Source organism: Phaseolus vulgaris, chromosome 8 (genome assembly GCF_051622355.1).
Source record: "Phaseolus vulgaris cultivar YP4 chromosome 8, ASM5162235v1, whole genome shotgun sequence".
Taxonomy (NCBI): Eukaryota; Viridiplantae; Streptophyta; class Magnoliopsida; order Fabales; family Fabaceae; genus Phaseolus; species Phaseolus vulgaris.
This window is the reverse complement of record NC_143505.1, coordinates 19287668-19304158: the sequence shown is the minus strand read 5'-3', so window position 1 is coordinate 19304158 and position 16491 is coordinate 19287668.

Here is a 16491-nt window from a genome sequence, read left to right as displayed (position 1 = left end):
CTTAAGCACCAAGGCGATCTGTCCCTTGATTCTTGGTGCCTGGCGCCCACGCCTAAGGAGAGGCGTGCTACAGCAACGCCGTATCGTCCTCAGGGTGTCTAGAAACGCCGAGCACCGGGAAGGCTCGAAGCCCCCCAGGGGGTCATTCCCTCCATGGTCTTTCCTTCCCATGGGTATCGGGGAGCGACCTTACCAGTGGTTCACTCGTCTTTTTGCGATCTCGTCTCCCTCCACAGTCTTTCCTACCTGTGGGTATCGGGGAGGCGACGCCGTTGGTGACTAGTTTTGACTTCTTCGATTTCGTCTCCCTCCACAGTCTTTCCTACCTGTGGGTATCTGGGAGGCGACGTCGCTGGCAACTCACACTAGCGATGCCCTCGACATCTCATGCTGGCGAAACCTTCGGCGTCTTCTACTGGCGACGCCTTCAGCGTCTTGGCGATGCCTGGTGCGGTCAAGCCGTTGACTTTACCTTCGCATTGACTTTGACTTCGACTCTGGTCGACGCTTGGGGGTAGCGGAGAGCTTAAGGTCTCGCCCGTGCCATCCACGTGGCATTTCCCGTATGGTTGATGGGACGTTCCCTCACTTGACTTGATCCTGACATTTTCTGAGCTTCTGACCCATTCTCGACGGCGCATCGTACCCTCAGGCATTCCGTCGACACGACATTTTCTGAATGTTAACCAGTGGCGCCAGGATCATCCTCCCATCCTCTGACACGTGGCTCGATCGCACGGTGCTCCCATTTGCGTCGTTTGGTGCTCTAACTGCGATATTTAGATCTTCAAAATCTTGTACCTGCGTCTATCATCTGTGTTTTCGCACCCTCCTTGCACCGCTACACAAAGAATTCCTTCCGCGTTCTTTCTAGTTGGCATTTTTCCTCCCGCACTCCTAACGCGTTATTCTCCTTTTGATCTCCTAGCTCTTTGCTCATACTTTGAGGCGGTATGTCTTCCCAGGTTCCTCCCCCTAGGGTTAACCCCAAGGACCTGTATGCATGGGCCTCGCGCAAGCTCCTTGATGAGTGCTCATGCTTGCTTTCTACCAGGGCCATAAGGGAACACAAAGGGGATTCGTGTTCCTACAATCATCGTGCCTTCGCGAAGAGGCATGATGACGACATCACCGTGCTTCCTTGCACCTTAGGGGAGCCGGTGTGCGGGGACGAACGGGCCAACGGCGGGGTCCCCTTCTTTTACTTCTACTAGGTGGTATTCAAGAGCATCGGCATGCGCCTGCCCTTCTCCAGGTTTGAGAGGGAACTACTGACGGAGATTAACGCTGCTCCGGCCCAGTTGTATCCTAATAGCTGGGCTTTTGTCAAGGCCTTTGACATACTCTTTGGCTTTCTGGGGTGTGCACCCTCGGTTGATATCTTTCTTCACTTCTTTGAGGTGAAGAAGCAAAGGAACAACCTCTGGGTGACCTTCAGCAACGTTCCCGGCAGGGTTCTCCTAACTCCCTTCCAAAACTCCTTCACAGGGTGGAAGGGTAGATTTTTCAAAGTTTGTTGCTCCGATCTCGTGCCTTCCGCCCTTGATGGTTTTCCACTGTACTGGGTGAGGGAGACAAGAGTCCTGAAGTCCAAACCCTTTAAAAGGCTACCCTCGAACGACCAGGTTGCATGCCGGATCCTGGCTGAGGCGAGAGGCTTTGACGCTGCCGCTTTGATTAGCTTGGAGTACAACGCCGAAGCTTTGGAGAAGTACATATGTATGAGAGATTACCTTAGAACCTCCCGCTCTTCGTCTTTACTAGATCTTTGCATGTCCTGTCTCGTGGTGTCCTTACCATGTTTGTTTCCTTCGGTGCAGGTTCGAAGATAAACCGGCAACGGAGGTCACAGCTTACCCAGGCACTGAGGGCTGAGAGCGGAGCTTTGTCCTCCTCTCATCCAGACTCCGGAGGCCACTGAAAAGTGGTCTGTTTGCACCTTTCGCATGAGCATTGGGCATGCATATGCTTGTCTCATTTGTCTCATTCACCTTTATCTCGAACTCTATTTGTAATATTAACTTTCTGGTGTCATGTTTTTGCTTTCTGTAACGCCGCTTCATTTTTGCACACTTTCGTCTACATTCGCTTCTTTTAACATACTGTGCGCGTTTCCTTCATTATGTTTATTGGCGACGCCCCCTTTCCTGGCGACGCGAACTCTTGGCGACGCGTATGCATGGCGACGCCCCCTTCTTGGCGACGCGTACTCTTGGCGACGCATACGTTCGGCGACGCCTGTCGCCTACTTCGAGTCTTTGTCTTTTATCTTTTTACCCCTTGGTCTTGCACATCGAGTGGAAAGAAGATAAAAACTGAGGCAAAGTTTTTCTTGAACTTCTCTTTCTTTTTATTTGGGTGACCTCGTTAAAAAACCCCGAGAGGGAAAAAGAGTGTCCCCTACAATAAAATTGTTACATGGCTGCTTACTTACATAGTTCAACTAAAATAAAACTTCAAATTGGCCGCATTCCAGCTGCGCGGAATGGGAACCCCCTCCAAAGTCTCTAAGTTGTACAAACCGTTCCCCTTAGCTTCGGTAATTCTGAAGGGTCCGGTCCACTTGGGAGACAATTTATTTTCTAGCTCGTAGGGGTGAGCCTTCCTCATAACTAAGTCGCCAATCTGAAACTGTCGTGGCTTCACCTTAGAGCTATATTGTCGCTCTACTCTTCTCTTTACTGCTTCAGCCTTTATTCTTGCTTCCTCCCTGGCTTCGTCCAGTAGGTCCAGATTCACCCGCCTTTCTTCGTTGGATTCCTCAGCCACGAAATTTTGGAAACGTGGCGAGCTTTCGTGAATCTCAACCGGGATCATCGCATTCGACCCATATACTGAGCTGAAAGGCGTCTCCATGGTGGAAGATTGGGGCGTGGTGTGGTATGCCCATACGATCCTTGGCACTTCCTCCGCCCACGCTCCTTTAGCCTTTTCTAGCCTTCTCTTTAGCCCTCTCAGCAAAACTCTATTCGTTGACTCTACCTGCCCGTTAGTCTGGGGGTGTTCGACTGATGCGAACACTTGCTTGATGCCTACCTCTGCGCACAGGTTTCTCAACTGTTGGCTGGCGAACTGGGTTCCATTGTCGGATACTAGCCGCCTAGGTACGCCAAAGCGACACACAATGTTCTTCCAAACAAAGTGTTGCACCTTGTGCGCAGTAATCTGGGCCACGGGCTCCGCCTCCATCCACTTGGTGAAGTATTCAATGGCAACAATCAAATACTTCATCTGCCTTATCACCAATGGGAATGGACCTAGGATGTCAATCCCCCACGTATGGAAAGGCCACGGGCTGTATATGGATCGCAGCTCTTCTGGCGGCGCCTTGTGCCAATGAGCGTGTTTCTAACATTGCTTGCAACGCTGGGCGTGCCGCACGCAATCCTCTTTTACTGTTGGCCAGTAGAAACCTGCGCGTACCACCTTAGAGGCTAAGAACCTTCCCCCTACGTGACTCCCACAAATGCCTTCGTGGAGCTCCGCCATTATTCTGGTGCACTCGTCGCCGCTTACGCACGTTAGGATAGGGTGGGTGAACCCGTGCCTGAACAATACTCCATCCACTAGGGTGTATCTTGCGGCATTCCTCTTCACCTTCTTGCCCTCTTCTGGTTCCGCTGGGAGAACCCCATCCGCCAAATACCGTCTGTATGGCGTCATCCAGGTGTCTCCCTCGGCTAAAGCACATATCTGCACGTGCCTTCCTCCTTCGGGCGTGTCCGCGTATGTGCTAATATGGGGCGTCTTCACCGTATCTTGAGTCAAAGAACGATGACTCCTTGGCCTTCCTCTCGCTGTACTAATATGGAGGACATTCACCCTGTTGTCCTCCACGAATTTTCTCGGAGATTTGAGCGTCTCTTGGATTACTGTCCTCTGCCTGCCCACTTGCCTGAGCTGGCCAGCTTAGCCAACAGGTCAGCTCTGGCATTTTGTTCTCGTGGGACATGTATTAGCTCAAGAGCGCTAAACACTCCCTTCAGCAGTTGGACGTACCTTAAATATGTCGCCATTTGTGGGTCTTTTGCTTGGAACTCACCCGACACTTGTCCCGTAATCAACTGGGAATCACTTTTCACCAAGAGGTTCTGCGTGCCCATCTCCTTAGCCAGAAGCATTCCTGCAATCAGAGCTTCGTATTCATCCTGATTACTACTTGCCTTAAAGGCGAAGCGCAGAGCCTGCTCAATCAGCACACCATTGGGTCCCTCCAAGACTATCCCCGCACCACTTCCTTGCTGGTTGGAAGAGCCGTCGACCGAGAGCAACCACTGCGAGCCCGCCTCCGGGCGAGAGTTCTGCCACAAAATCTTCATACACCTGCCCTTTGATGGATCCTTTGGGCTCATACTGGATGTCGAACTCTGATAACTCCACCGCCCAGCGCACCATCCTTCCTGCTACGTCAGGTTTCTGTAATACCTTTTGTATAGGGAGGTTCGTCATCACCACCACTGTAAAGCTGTGGAAGTAATGGCGGAGCCTCCTGGCAGAAAATACCACGGCCAACGCTGCCTTCTCCAGCGCCTGTTTCTCGTCTCCGAGCCTTGTAAAGCCTTGCTGACGAAATATATGGGCTTTTGAACTTGGTCCTGCTCCTGGACCAGCACAGAACTGATTGCTCGCTCTGTTACCGCGAAGTATAGCCGGAGGGGCACGCCTGCTACTGGTTTGCAAAGGACCGGTGGCGTCGCCAAATACTCTTTCAACTTGATGAAAGTCGCTTCGCATTCATCAGTCCATGCAAAGCGACTATTTCTTTTACGGCACTGGAAATATGGGTGCCCCTTCTCTCCTCCGGTAGAGACAAACCTTGATAGTGCTGCCATTCGCCCCGTCAGCTGCTGCACTTCCTTCACTGATGTCGGGCTTCGCATGGCGATGATTGCTGCGCATTTATCGGGGTTCGCCTCTATTCCCCTCTCAGTGAGCATGAAACCTAGGAACTTACCGGCCTCCACCCCGAAGACACACTTCTTGGGGTTTAGCTTGAGGCGGTACTTGGATATGGTGACAAACAACTCCTCTAGGTCCGCCACGTGCCGCATCATATCCTTCGACGCCACTACCATATCATCCACGTAGGCGTACACATTCCTCCCTAACATGGGCGCTAGGACCTTGTCCATCAGCCTTTGGTAGGTGGCGCCTGCGTTTTTTAGCCCAAAAGGCATCACCTTGTAACAGTAACTGCTAGTCTCCATCATGAACGCAGTTTTACTCTCGTCTCTCGAGTGCATTTTGATCTAGTTGTATCCCGAGAATGCATCCAAAAAGCTAAGTATCTTGCAACTGGAGGCACTGTCTACAAGTGCGTCGATGCTGGGTAGTGGGTACGAGTCCTTCGGGCACGCTTTATTCAAGTCGGTGAAGTCCACGCACATCCTCCACTTCCCATTCGCCTTCTTCACCAGGACGACGTTGGCCAGCCACTCAGGGTATTGAATCTCCCTGATGTGACCAGCACTCAGCAGCTTCTGCATCTCTTCCCTTACCACAAGTTGCCTCTCTTCATTAAACTTTCTCCTTCTTTGTCGCACGGGGCGGGTCGTGGTGTCCATGCTAAGGTGATGGCATAGGAAGTCAGGGTCGATGCCAGGCATATCCGAGGCGGACCATACGAAAGCATCTAAATGGCGTGAAATCACTCCTGCCACCTCTTCCTGCTCTTCTTGGCTCAATAAACGTCCCAGCTTAAACGTTTAGCCACCTATCTGCCTTTCCACCACGTTAGCCGCCGACTGATCCCTGCTATCTTTCTTAATGGGCGCCGCCCGGTAGCGCTTTCTAGGCGTCGACTCTTCTACGGGCGATGTGTCGTCAGGCCCCTCCTCCATGTGCGTGTCTGCCTCGGGCGTCGCCCCAACGAGTGTGGCCTGGCCAGGCGTTGACTCCGTGGGTGTCGCCTCAATCAAGGGTTCTATCTCCATCATTGCGTCTGCTCTTGGCGGGCGCTCGAACACCATAAACACGCCTCTCTTCATTTTCAGGCTATTCTCATAACATTTTCGTGCTTCCTCCTGATCCGACTTGATGACAATCACTTTGCCACTGAGATCCGGCAGCTTCATCTTCATATGGCGCGTGGAGGCTACTGCGTTCAGCCTATTCAACGCCGGTCTGCCCAACAAGATGTTGTAGGTAGAATTGGCGTTTACGACCAGGTACTGGATGCTTTCGGTACGCGAGGCCTCTCCATCTGTGAATGTTGTCCTCAACTCCAAGTAGCCTCGGACTTCCACCTGGTTATCTGCAAACCCATATAAGCACCCTGTGTAGGGTCTCAAAAGGTCGGGAGACAACCGCAACTTGTTGAATGTCGAGCAGAACATGACATCTGCAGAGCTTCCTTGGTCGACAAGAACCCTGTGCACCTTTCTGCCCACCGTGACAACTAAAATGACCACGGGGTCGTTGTCGTGCGGCACAACATCCTGCAGATTCGCCCTCGTGAACACGAGGTCCGACTCCCACGGATCACCTGAGATTCTTTCTTCAATTGAGTTGACCCCCCTCGCGTATTTCTTTCGCTGGGAGGCGGTGGGTCCTCCGCCGGAAAAGCCACCAGCAATGGTATGGACTTCGCCGAGGACAGGCATCTCGTGCGCTTGCTCTTCCGCTGGCGCTGGAAGGGTCGCGGTCGTGGCGGGCTCTGCGACGTAATCCTTCAGAAACCCGCTTCTCACCAACTCATCTAGCTGGTAACCCAGTGACAGGCAGCTATCGATGTGATGACCGAAAGCTTCGTGGAACTCGCACCAAGAGTCCTTGCGAGGCCCTAACACCTTGTCAGTCTTCACCGGTCGCCTCAACCTTTCAGCTATATTGGGCACGGCAATCAGATCCTTCAACTCCACCACAAAGTTGTACCTCGCCGGCCTTGCCCTTTCCCTGGCCGGGCGATCCCCTCCTGCTGGACCCCGGGGCTGGGGTTTTCTGGTCTCATAGGGGCGCCTCCCCTCTGGCTTCTTTCTCCCCGTCGTGGTCTCATTGACCCTGATGGGTTGAGCCCGCGTCTGCGTTCTCAGGCTCGAGGGCACAACGCTGGTGCGCTTCTCACACACCTCTCCTTCGGAGGCGATATGTTCCATCGCCCGACGCCGTATTTCAGTGAAGGTCCTAGGGCGATTGCGAATAATGGATTCGCAAAAAGGGCCGGGACACACGCCTTTTTCTAAATGCACACACGATCATAGGCTCCTCTGAAGTACCAACTTTTACTACTTGGGCCCCGAAAAAGTTGATGTATTCCTTCAAGATCTCCCCTTGATACTGTTTTACATCGAACAGGTTGTAGGAAACTAGCGGCAGAGCCCTGTTCGCCAAGTACTGCTCTCTAAACAGCTGCAACAACTGCTGAAAAGAGGTGATATGGCCGTTTGGAAGGCTGATGAACCAATCCATTGCCATCCCCGTCAAGGTGCTCATAAAGAGCTTGCATGCGGCGTCGGAGTCGCCTACCAACACCATCTGCGTGTGGAATGCAGTGAGATGTGCCTCGGGGTCCTCCATCCCGGTGAAGATCACCTTGGGTCCCGCGAACGTGTTGGGGATTACTGCATCCAGGATCTCCTGCGAGAAGGGAGTGGAAAACTCCCTTGGTGGGGTGAGACGCTCCGTCTCATCCTATTCATGTTGCCCCTGGTTATTCCTCAAACCCCGGCGCAACTCCTCATTCACACGATGGAGCTCTTCGTTTCTCGCACACGAGTCTGCGAGATCCGCCTACATGCGTTCTTGTTCCACCCCCGATTCCGCCATCTCATCCTGCAGCCCCCGCATCATTTCCATGACTTGCTGCATGGACATCTCCTCACTCGCCGCGCGTGCGGTACCTTGTTTGGTGGTGGCCCTCATTCTTCACTGTTTCCTCCAACTTCTGCCAACGTTATGGTGGCTCTGATAGATCTTCGTTGCTTGTGATGAGACAGATATTTTAAATCGGCCCCACGGTGGGCGCCAAATGTTCCGGCCGGTTGACCTGGGACGTCTTTGTGCGCAACCTCGCCCGTCAGCTAGGGACACCTTCCCACCGGTTACCTGTGGATTCCTGCAAAGAAGGACAAAAGGGCGCCCTAGCGGCCGTTTACACTCCGACGCTCAAGTCAACTAGCAAGAAACACCAAAACTCTACACCTCCATATCGGAGCACCGTGAATGGCACTCTGAAGGTGGTCAAAAGAAACTATGTCTAGTGTTTTTCTCGTTCTGGCAAACAACCTCTCTCCCTAGTCCCTTGTGCGTAGCCTCAAGACTCGAGCAAGCAACTAGAGTGTGTTCTAGGAAAGTCTGCCAAAAGTTCGAACCCCATTCCCAACATTCAAGGTTCTACTTAAACTACTCTAGCATTTAAAGCGTCTTAAAACACATTTAATTATGAAACGTTCAGCGTCTTTAAGACGTTTAAACCGCTTGGAGCATTTAAAGTACCTTAAACGCTCGAAACGTAAACTTTATTAAATAGCTTTAATTACCTTGTACCTGACAAATTGATGTTTCTGTTTTGACTTGGCTGCTATTACACGTAGAGGGCCTCACAGCACCGTGACCCCACTTGGGGGTATTTCCTCGTGTGAGTCCTCCTACCTGGGAGTGCACCTGCGCAAGGGGTGACTTTTTGGGTGCCAACTCATGCCCCCAAACATCTAGTCACTCACTTTGAGAGCGTATCTACCTTCCTCTCGTACCATGCACCTGGCTACCCTGGGCGTGACCCTTCTCATGAGTCGTAACTATCCCAAGGGCTTCTCTGGGGCAACAGGGACACTTCACGAGTCAGATTGCTCTCCACTGGCGCTATGACTATGGCCTTGAAGCCACCTTTTTCTTTTCTTTAATGCTACCCTGGGTTATCGGGGTTTGAGGCCTTCCCACGGCGTCACTCCCTCCATGGTCTTTCCTACCCATGGGTATCGGGGAGCAACACTGTGATTGCCTTGCTTTTGTGACATTTTACCTTGGCGACACCCTACCTTGGCGACGCCTGCTCTAGGCGACGTCTTATCTTGGCGACGCTTCCTCTTGGCGATGCCCCGCCTGGCGACGCTTGCACTTGGCGTCGCCTCACCTAGGCGACGCCTTACGTTGACTTTGACCCCGGCGTTGGCTTTGACTTTGACTTGTCAACCCCCGAGTACGGGACGGTACAGGTTTCTTCAAAACCTTCTGGATGGGTAAGTTAGTCATTACCAACACTGCAAAACTCTAGAAGTAATGACACAGCCTCCTTGCCAAAAACACAACCGCCAGCGCTGCTTTCTCTAAAGCCTGATATCTCACTTCTGGGCCCTGCAACACCTTGCTAACAAAATAGATAGGTTTCTGGACTTGATCTTGATACTAGACGAGCACCGCACTTATCGCCTTCTCAGTTATGGCAAAATATAACCTGAGGGGCATTGCCATTTAAGGTTTGCACAGAACCGGCAGGCTTGCCAAATACTCTTTAAGCTTTACAAAAGCTTCTTCGCATTCCCTCGTCCAGACAAACCTGTTATTCCTCTTCAAGCATTGGAAGTACGGGTGGCCCTTCTCTCCACTGGCGGATACGAATCGAGACAGGGCGGCCATCCGACCTGTGAGCTGCTGCACCTCCTTTACAGTGGCAGGACTCCTCATCGCCAGAATGGCGGCACACTTGTCGAGATTTGCCTCGATTCCCCTCTCAGACAAGAGAAATCCCAGAAACTTCCTTTCCACGTCGAAAATGCACTTCTCAAGATTCAATTTCAGCTTGTACTTGGCTATTGTAACGAACAACTCTTCCAGATCAGTGACGTGCCTGCTCTTTTCCAGAGATGTCACGACCATATCGTCAACATATGCTTGCACATTCCTCCCGAGCATAGGCGCGAGCACTTTATCCATTAGCCTCTGGTACATGGCTCCCGCATTCATCAGCCCAAAGGGCATCACCTTGTAGCAATAGCACAACCTTTCCGTCATGAAAGCAGTCTTTTCCTCATCCATGGGATGCATTTTAATCTGGTAATATCCCGAGAAGGCATCCAAGAAGCTGAGCAACTTACACCCTGACGCACTGTCTACCAGGGCATTTATACTTGGCAAAGGATAAGAGTCCGTTGGACAGGCTTTATTCAGATCCGTGAAGTCAACACACATCCGCCACTTCCCACTGCTCTTCCTGACCAGAATGACGTTGGCGGCCATTCTAGATATTGAATTTCCCTGATATTGCCTGCCGCGAGGAGTTTCTACGTCTCGTCCCTAATCGCCTGTCTCTTTTCCTCGTTGAACTTTCTCCTTCTCTGGCGGATTGGCCTGACTTGGGGATCCATTGCTAAACGATGACACAAAAAATCGAGGTCAATCCCCAGCATATCTGAAGCAGACCATGCAAACGCGTCCAGGTGTCTACTTATTACCTTGGCGATCTGGTCTTGTGTCTCGCCATCTAAGGTTTTCCCCAGCTTAAACGTCTTGCCATTGATCTTCTTCTCAAGCCACTCCTCGACCGGCTGAGGCCTCTTCTCACTGGCGATCAGCGCTCTCGCAATTCCTGACTCCCTGGCGGCCTCTGGCCAGTTTTTCTCTTCCTCCACCCAAGCGGCGCTCTCGGACCTCGCCTCAACATCCTCCATTGCCACATCACCCTCGGAGGCCACCTCCAACGCTGTATCCACAACTCGCCGGTTTTCCTGCTCAAGCCCCACACCAGGGGGCGGCGTTGTGGTTACATGGCATACCGATCTCTTGTTCTTGAGGTTGTTTTCATAGCACTTTTTTGCCTCCTTCTGGTCAGAACGGATGGTGATGACCATCCCTTCCATTGATGGTAACTTCACCTTCATGTGCCTTGTTGAAGGCACAGCTCCTGTCCTGTTGAGTGTTGGCCTTCCCAACAGGATGTTGTATGCCGATGAAGCGTTCACAACAAGGTACCTGATCTTCTCTGTGCGCGAGGCCAACCCATCTGTGAACGTCGTCCTTAACTCAATGTACCCCTTGACCTCCACTTGATCACCAGCAAAACCGTACAAGCAGCCTCCATATGGCCTCAGCTGGTCAGGGGATAATTGTAACTTTTCGAAAGTCGGCCAAAACATCACATCTGCCGAGCTTCCTTGATCGACCAGCACCCGATGGACCATCCTTCCCGCCGTAACAAGCGAGATTACAATAGGGTCATTGTCATGAGGCACAACATCCCTAAGGTCTTCTTTGGTGGACGTAATGTCCACATCGGGTGAGTGATCCAAACAAACCTCCACTGACAATACGGACCTTGCATACTTCTTTCGCTGCGACGCAGTACACCCATCACCCGAGAATCCACTAGCTATGGTGTGGATCTCGCCGTGAATGGGCACTTCGTGCTGCTGTCCCTCACTGCTCGCCGGTTGTGAACCTGATGATTGCCCCGCCTGCTTCTCCAACAAGTAGTCCTTTAAGAACCCACACTTGACCAACTCGGCGAGTTGGTATCCCAAAGCCAAACACGAATTGATGGAGTGGTCAAAGCTCTTGTGGAACTCACACCACGCGTCTGGTTTTGGGCCCAACATCTTATCTGTTGTCTTCTCAGACACTTTGAGCCTGGCAGCAATGTTCGGATGGCGATCAGGTCAGCCAATCCCATCACGAACTCGTACCTCAGCGAGCGATTAGACTCTCTAGGCCGTCCTGCCCCCTTCCCCTTGCTCTTCTTTGGATCATAAGGATGATGCATCCTTTGATTCTTCTTCCCTGTCGCCGCCTCCATCACCCTCTGCGGCTGAATCCTCGTCTAAGCGTGTGGCTTAGCGGGGGCCACATTTCCCCTTTTCTCGGAGACCTCGCTCTCAGCAGCGATGTGAGCCATGGCACGTCGCCGGATTTCAGCGAACGTGGCGGGGTGACTCCTTATCAGCGATTCACTGAAAGGTCCGGGCAACACGCCCTTTTTGAAGGCATGCACAAACATTTCTTCATCCTTACCTGGCAAGCGAACAATCTGAGCTCTGAATCTGTTCAAGAAATCCTTCAGAGACTCCCCTTGATACTGCCTCACGTTGAACAGATCGTAAGACACCAACGGCGGTGCCTTGTTCACTATGTACTGCTCAACGAACATCTTGGAGAACTGCTCGAAGGTGGTAATGTGGCCAGTAGGTAGACTGACGATCCAGTCCAGCGCTGTTCCACTGAGAGTGCTCATGAACACCTTGCAGTAGACCACGTCTGAACCTCCTGAGAGCATCATCTGCGTGTGAAACGCCGTGAGATGAGCCTCAGGATCTTCCACCCTGGTGAAAGATGCTTACATCGCTACCGTATTTGCAGGGACCACCGTGTCCATGATCTCTTGAGAAAACGGCATGGGAAAACTACGCGGTGGGGACGGGGGTGCAGATATGTCCCCGATCGCACGCTCCTCCCGGCAGTTACCTTTATACCTAGGTTTTTTCTCTCTCCAGGCAGTTACGCTTTGGATGCGTGGCTAGCATCCCACCCTGCACGTGTCATCATCTGGGTTGGGGTAACAGGTAGTAACCAGCCTTACACGTGTCATCATCTAGAATATGATAACTTGAGCGTCATTTCTGTGTAGCATCCAACCCTACACGTGTCGTCATCTGGGTTGGGTTAACTGGTAGTACCCAACCCTACACAAGTCATCATCTGGGCTGGGGTAACTTGAGCGTCATTTCTATGTAGTAACCAGTCGCGCGGCCAAGCCTCCCTTTCAAGGAGTAATCTAGCACGCAACACGCTCTGGAACACCACCTGACAAGGCGAGTATCGGATGCAACAAAGTACATCGTCTCTGTGATATCGCTTGTCACAAGTGCCACCCTCCTTATTGCTAGGCCATGCATGTTCTAGCTGAGGAAACCTCACCACTGACGAATGTCCACTCTGGGAATCTCGTCGTCGATGAGCAAGTTGTTCCCTCCAACTCACTCGACCTTCACGCCCCATGCTGACGTAACAATCATCTTACTGAACTTACACGCTTGAACTTACTCGTCTGAGCCTCCAATAGCTTCAACTACGTTTGCTGGGGAAACCCGACGATGTGCTTCTTGCGGCGATGTGAGACCACCTGATCTTCCATGATCTAACGCGGCGATGACATGAAAACCTGGCAACAACCGACTATATACACTACAGAACGCCGCTTCCACAAACGGCGACTATGCTCACTCCTGGACCATTCATATTTCTCTTGTCCACGTGTCCTGCTGAGCACGCCCCACGTAGTCACTTGCCAAACACGTCGTCACACCCGATGACCTGATCGGTACAGAAGTCACTCGTGAAGGAACAAATGAGGTGAAGAGAGCTAGAAAGCATGCTTTTATCCAAGAGTATGAGATATTTAGAATGCTTAAAGGAGAAACAATTGCTGAGGTGCAGAAAAGATTTACACACATCATCAATCACCTTATGAGCCTAGACAAGATCTTTGTAAAGAAGAGCTGAACATCAGGATCTTGAAATGTCTTGATAGAGCATGGCAACCAAAGGTAACTACTATTTCTGAATCTAAAGATCTAACATCATTAAGTGTTGCTTCTTTGTTTGGAAAGCTTAGGGAACATGAGCTAGAGATGAATAGACTCAATGTTCAAGAGAGTGAAGATAAGCACACAAGGAGCATAGCATTGAAAGCATCCAAACACAAGGGAAAGCAAGATTCCAGTGATGATAGTGATGAGGAAAACTGATGAGAATCAAATAAAGGAGGCTTTTATTAAGGGAGGAAGAGGACATTCACCCTCACATTTGAAGTTCTTCCTTCTAGTCTTCTCAAAATTAAAAGAAGACATAAAATAAAGTAAGGATCAAGCCTAAAGACAAAGAAGTCTACAAGCCATCAAAGAATGGCCTTCAAATAAATATCTCTCTTTATAGTTTTATAAAATGTAGAATGTTTAAATATATAGTTTTTAGGAAGGTGCTTAGATACCTCTTTTGTAAAAGCATCTTTAGGCATTAGTTTAGAATTTTCTAGAAGGTGACTCTTCATGCTTCACTTTAGGTGCTAGAAGTGAGTAGCATGCAAGGGACTTTTGGTTAGCTTGTTTTGTAAGCTTCATGACCAGCCCTTGCTCCTATAAAAGGAGGGCTTAGGTCCTTCATAATGCAGATTTGGAAATTGTAATAGAGAAACTCTACTCAAATTGAGAGAGAATTGTGAGAACTTTGTCTTCTCCTACACCTTGTCTTATCTTGAGTGCCTTGGTTCTCTCAAGTGGCGGCTTCCCACACTTATCTTGGAGCATTCATACTTCAAGTGGTGTGTTCATCAACCAAGTTCTTCAACCACATAAGTCTTCTCTCTTTTCCATCTAGTTCTTCCATTTCCATGTCCATATGAACTCCAAAACAAGTGTAGTTTCTTTTAATCGGTTCATCTTCCTTTTCTTACACTTTTGTTCGGTTCTTTTCAATTTCTCACTGTTTTAATTCGGTTCAGTAGCTTTTTTTCATGTTTTGTTCGGTTCAATTGCTTTCTTTAGAGTTTCAATCGGTTCATTTACTTTCTTGTTCAATTTAATCGATTCAATTGGCAAGAAATGGAACTTCCATGTGAGTTTGGTGTTTGGTGCAAGTTTTGGTGAGTTCTTGAAACATAGAACATTGATCCATCTCTATAAAAGTGCCTATTCAATCTCCAACTCAAGTTGATTCCATAAAATGTCAAAGAATCATCTATATCTTGCTATTGGAATCATATCATGTGGTGATGAGAATCAAATAAAGGAGGTTTTTATTAAGGGAGGAAGAGGACATCCACCCTCACATTTGAAGTTCTTCCTTCTAGTCTTCTCAAAATTAAAAGAAGACATAAAATAAAGTAAGGATCAAGCCTAAAGCCGAAGAAGTCTACAAGCCGTCAAAGAATGGGCTTCAAATAAATATCTCTCTTTATAGTTTCTTTTATAAAATGTAGAATGTTTAAATATATAGTTTTTAGGAAGGTGCTTAGAGGGAAACCTTAGATACCTCTTTTGTAAAAGCATCTTTAGGAATTAGTCTTAGGTTTGTTCTTGTTTAATTTTGAGTTGTGTTGCACTTTTAATTCAAGAGCTCTATCTTCTTGTTGTTTCTTTTCTGTTTTTAGGATTATAATTGAGTATTCTTGCTGTTTTCTTAATTGTGCATACCAAGTGTTTGTGTTTTTTCCTTTTTGAATCCATACAAGTTTTGTCATAGTCATGTTTTTCCATGAATGTCATCACTTCTTGTAGTACTTTTATTGAATTTTTTGTTTCTTGCTTTGGTGTAATCCAGTTTTCTGAACTTGTGTTTTGATCCTTTGTGCATTTTCTGTTTTAGTTTTGAGTTCATACTTGTATTTTAGATCTATACAAGTTCCTATACATCATTTTCCATTATGTCTTTGCTAGTTCATAATTCTGTTTTTCATTCCTGTTAGGACTACTCTGTTTTCTGAAAATGTGCTTACTGTTTTTCCTTATTGCAATTGATTTACTCACTGGAAAATTCTGAAATTCTGGATTTGTGTTCTTCAAAGTGTTAGAAAAGAGTAGAAAAAAGAAGTACTCAAAAATTCAAAATACACAAAAAATGATAAATAAAATACGAACAGTGTACAATTCTGCCGAAAAAAATACGGTAATCTGGCAGCGATTTTGAAATATTTATCTCAATTAATTGGCTTACTTTTTTTAAGTAATTCCAGTGCCATTATTGAGTTAACATCTTGAAGTTTCTTTGGTTTAAATTTCATAATCCAGTTCGCTCTATATCATTCCAGTTAAATCAGTGAACATCAAGCACAGTTTGCATAAAAAAAAAGTTTCCAGTAGCTTATTTTTGTTTTCTTCATCTAATCTAGTGCTTTTCTTTAGGTATTCTTTTGTGTGCCTACTTTTTCATTGAGTTCCTTATTTTTCTTGCTTGTCTCTTGTTCTTTAACCTTTGAGTTTGTCTTATATCTAGTATTCCTTTTGTTCTAGCCTTTCATTGCTTATACTTTTTCTTGATTGTCTTTATTGCTTCATTGGTTTTGTTGTGGTTGGCTTTGAGATTGGTGTGCCTTGCTTTGACATATTTCATTTGAGGATTCCAAGACCTCAAGATCAGATTGGTGCAGGGACATTATTTCTTTGAGAGTGACCTCTTTTTAAGACCACATTCACTTCGGCCATTTGGTTGCCAAACTCACTGTTTTTGCTAATTTTGTTTCTTGACTTGTTTTTGTGTGTTTGCTGTTTTTATTTGCAAATGGCTGGATTTTCAAGTGATGCATCCTACAAGCAGCATTCTCCTTCCAAAGCTTCGGTCCTTGGTGAATTACATGAAGCACAACGCACCATTAGGCGCTTGGAAGAGAAATTGCAAAAGATGGAGGTGCAACAAGCTAGGCCATCTCACTCTATCCATGAGGAGCATCATGCACATAGACCTTCAACAAGAGGTTCTTCCAATGACATAGGCCGTGAAGAAGACCACAGGAGAAGGAGGACTCCACCCCAATTTCATGGACATAGACATCACAACCAAGGGGATAGACAT